Source organism: Salvelinus fontinalis, chromosome 29 (assembly GCF_029448725.1).
Source record: "Salvelinus fontinalis isolate EN_2023a chromosome 29, ASM2944872v1, whole genome shotgun sequence".
Taxonomy (NCBI): domain Eukaryota; kingdom Metazoa; phylum Chordata; class Actinopteri; order Salmoniformes; family Salmonidae; genus Salvelinus; species Salvelinus fontinalis.
Window position 1 is genome coordinate 24,756,044 of NC_074693.1, and position 4,767 is coordinate 24,760,810.

Sequence of the window (4,767 nt, forward strand, 5' to 3'; positions counted from 1 at the left end):
TAATTGTCTCTGGCCCCTTCCCAGTTAGTGGGAGTGATGAGCTCTACAGCAGAGTCTCACAACTCAATCGCTGGTTGAAAACTTTTTTCTGCCCCTCCCAAAAGATAGAATTTGTAGATAATTGCCCCTCTTTCTGGGACTCACCCACAAACAGGACCAAGCCTGGCCTGCTGAGGAGTGACGGACTCCATCCTAGCTGGAGGGGGGCTCTCATCTTATCTACCAACATAGACAGGGCTCTAACTCCTCTAGCTCCACAATGAAATAGGGTGCAGGCCAGGCAGCAGGCTGTTGGCCAGCCTGCCAGCTTAGTGGAGTCTGCCACTAGCATAGTCAGTGTAGTCAGCTCAGCTATCCCCATTGAAACTGTGTCTGTGACTCGACCTAGGTTGGGCAAAAGTAAACATGGCGGTGTTCGCCTTAGCAATCTCACTAGGATAAAGACCTCCTCCATTCCTGCCATTATTGAAAGAGATCGTGATACCTCACATCTCAAAATAGGGCTACTTAATGTTAGATCCCTCACTTCAAAGGCAGTTATAGTCAATGAACTAATCACTGATCATAATCTTGATGTGATTGGCCTGACTGAAACATGGCTTAAGCCTGATGAATTTACTGTGTTAAATGAGGCCTCACCTCCTGGTTACACTAGTGACCATATCCCCCGTGCATCCTGCAAAGGCGGAGGTGTTGCTAACATTTACGATAGCAAATTTCAATTTACAATTTTTTTTTTAACGTTTTCGTCTTTTGAGCTTCTAGTCATGAAATCTATGCAGCCTACTCAATCACTTTTTATAGCTACTGTTTACAGGCCTCCTGGGCCATATACAGCGTTCCTCACTGAGTTACCTGAATTCTTATCGGACCTTGTAGTCATAGCAGATAATATTCTAATTTTTGGTGATTTTAATATTCACATGGAAAAGTCCACAGACCCACTCCAAAAGGCTTTCGGAGCCATCATCGACTCAGTGGGTTTTGTCCAACATGTCTCTGGACCTACTCACTGCCACAGTCATACTCTGGACCTAGTTTTGTCCCATGGAATAAATGTTGTAGATCTTAATATTTTTCCTCATAATCCTGGAATATCGGACCACCATTTTATTATGTTTGCAATCGCAACAAATAATCTGCTCAGACCCCAACCAAGGAGCATCAAAAGTCGTGCTATAAATTCTCAGACAACACAAAGATTCCTTGATGCCCTTCCAGACTCCTTCTGCCTACCCAAGGACGTCAGAGGACAAAAATCAGTTAACCACCTAACTGAGGAACTCAATTTAACCTTGTGCAATACCCTAGAAGCAGTCGCACCAATAAAAACAAAAAATATTTGTCATAAGAAACTAGCTCCCTGGTATACAGAAAGTACCCGAGCTCTGAAGCAAGCTTCCAGAAAATTGGAACGGAAATGGCGCCACACCAAACTGGAAGTCTTCCAACTAGCTTGGAAAGACAGTACCGTGCAGTATCGAAGAGCCCTCACTGCTGCTCGATCATCCTATTTTTCCAACTTAATTGAGGAAAATAAGAACAATCCTAAATTTATTTTTGATACTGTCGCAAAGCTAACTAAAAAGCAGCATTCCCCAAGTGAGGATGGCTTTCACTTCAGCAGTAATAAATTCATGAACTTCTTTGAGGAAAAGATCATGATCATTAGAAAGAAAATTACGGACTCCTCTTTAAATCTGCGTATTCCTCCAAAGCTCAGCTGTCCTGAGTCTGCACAACTCTGCCAGGACCTAGGATCAAGAGAGACACTTAAGTGTTTCAGTACTATATCTCTTGACACAATGATGAAAATAATCATGGCCTCTAAACCTTCAAGCTGCATACTAGACCCTATTCCAACTAAACTACTGAAAAAGCTGCTTCCTGTGCTCGGCCCTCCTATGTTGAACATAATAAACGGCTCTCTATCCACCGGATGTGTACCAAACTCACTAAAAGTGGCAGTAATAAAGCCTCTCTTGAAAAAGCCAAACCTTGACCTAGAAAATATAAAAAACTATCAGCCTATATCGAATCTTCCATTCCTCTCAAAAATTTTAGAAAAAGCTGTTGCGCAGCAACTCACTGCCTTCCTTAAGACAAACAATGTATACGAAATGCTCCAGTCTGGCTTTAGACCCCATCATAGCACTGAGACTGCACTTGTGAAGGTGGTAAATTACCTTTTAATGGCGTCAGACCGAGGCTTTGCATCTGTCCTTGTGCTACTAGACCTTAGTGCTGCCTTTGATACCATCGATCACCACATTCTTTTGGAGAAATTGGAAACCCAAATTGGTCTACACGGACAAGTTCTGGCCTGGTTTAGATCTTATCTGTTGGAAATATATCAGTTTGTCTCTGTGAATGGTTTGTCCTCTGACAAATCAACTGTACATTTCGGTGTTCCTCAAGGTTCCATTTTAGGACCACTATTGTTTTCACTATATATTTTACCTCTTGGGGATGTCATTCGAAAACATAATGTTAACTTTCACTGCTATGCGGATGACACACAGCTGTACATTTCAATGAAACATGGTGAAGCCCCAAAATTGCCCTCGCTAGAAGCCTGTGTTTCAGACATAAGGAAGTGGATGGCTGAAAACGTTCTACTTTTAAACTCGGACAAAACAGAGATGCTTGTTCTAGGTCCCAAGAAACAAAGAGATCTTCTGTTGAATCTGACAATTAATCTTGATGGTTGTAAAGTCGTCTCAAATAAAACTGTGAAGGACCTCGGCGTTACTCTGGACCCTGATCTCTCTTTTGACGAACATATCAAGACTGTTTCAAGGACAGCTTTTTTCCATCTACGTAACATTGCAAAAATCAGAAATGTTCTGTCCAAAAATTATGCAGAAAAATTAATCCATGCTTTTGTTACTTCTAGGTTAGACTACTGCAATGCTCTACTTTCCGGCTACCCGGATAAAGCACTAAATAAACTTCAGTTAGTGCTAAATACAGCTGCTAGAATCCTCTCTCCACTGGGATTCTCTGCCTCTAACCCTATTACAGGGGCTGAGTCACTGGCTTACTGGTGCTCTTTCATGCCGTCCCTAGGAGGGGTGCGTCACTTGAGTGGGTTGAGTCACTGACGTGATCTTCCTGTCTGGGTTGGCGCACCCCCTTGGTTTGTGCTGTGGCGGAGATCTTTGTGGGCTATACTCGGCCTTGTCTCAGGATGGTAAGTTGAAGAAGTTGAAGATTTCCCTCTAGTGGTGTGGGGGCTGTGCTTTGGCAAAGTTGGTGGGGTTATATCCTTCCTGTTTGGCCCTGTCCGGGGGTATCATCGGATGGGGCCACAGTGTCTCCTGACCCCTCCTGTCTCAGACTCCAGTATTTATGCTGCAGTAGTTACTGTGTCGGGGGGCTAGGGTCAGTTTGTTATATCTGGAGGACTTCTCCTGTCTTATCCGGTGTCCTGTGTAAATTTAAGTATGCCCTCTCTAATTCTCTCCTTCTCTCTTTCTTTCTCTCGGAGGACCTGAGCCCTAGGACCATGCGTCAGGACTACCTGGCATGATGACTCCTTGCTGTCCCCAGTCCACCTGGCCTTGCTGCTGCTCCAGTTTCAACTGTTCTGCCTGCGGCTATGGAACCCTGACCTGTTCACCGGACGTGCTAAAAAAGCCAACTGACATTTACTCCTGAGGTGCTGACTTGCTGCACCCTCGATAACTACTGTGATTATTATTATTTGACCATGCTGGTCATTTATGAACATTTGAACATCTTGGCCATGTTCTGTTATAATCTCCACCCGGCACAGCCAGAAGAGGATTGGCCACCCCTCATAGCCTGGTTCCTCTCTAGGTTTCTTCCTAGGTTTTGGCCTTTCTAGGGAGTTTTTCCTAGCCACCGTGCTTCTACACCTGCATTGCTTGCTGTTTGGGGTTTTAGGCTGGGGTTCTGTACAGCACTTTGAGATATCAGCTGATGTACGAAGGGCTATTTAAATAAATTTGATTTGATTTGTTTAACACTTTTTTGGTTTCTACAAGATTCCCCATATATTATTTCATAGTTTTGATGTCTTCGCTATTATTCTACAATGTAGAAAAGAGTAAAAACAAATTAAAACCCTTGAATGAGTAGGCGTCCAAACTTTTGATGGGTACTGTATTAATGTTATTATGGAGAATTGAGAGAATGGGTGATTCTGCTGGGTCCCAGCACATGCGGTTATGGAAGGGAATTAAATTTTATACCAGTTAGCCAAAAGAGATTTGAAACAAGATGTAATTGATATTGGGTAGAGGTTTGGCCAAATGTAAGATCAGAGCCATTTTGATAGATGTGTGGCAGAAGAGATGGTACTGAGCACAAGGGCCAGCATTTATATGCCCTCCAAAGAAAGGTTGGTGGACCAAGATTCAAATGTCAGATTCGAAGAGAGAGGTGGTGTTTTCTCGAATTTGCTTAGGACATTGTACATTGAACTTGTAATTACATCTGGTTGCCAAGCAAGTGAATGGTTTGCGTCTGGAGTGTATGGTCGATGATACGGTGGAGCATGTGTTGTTATATTGTTGTAAGTATGTTGAAGAGAGGGAAAGATTGAAGTGTAGGGTCATTGAGGTTGGACGTGGTTTGGAAGGGATTTTGGCGATGGGGGAGGGTCTATTAGAACGTAGTAGGGATCTTTTTTAATTTCTCAGAAGTACTGAGTTAGGTAGGAGGATTTAGAAATATTGTAAACTGTCCACACACTCCAGCACAGTAGGTGGCGGTATGCACATTTAACGTTGGTTTGCGGAC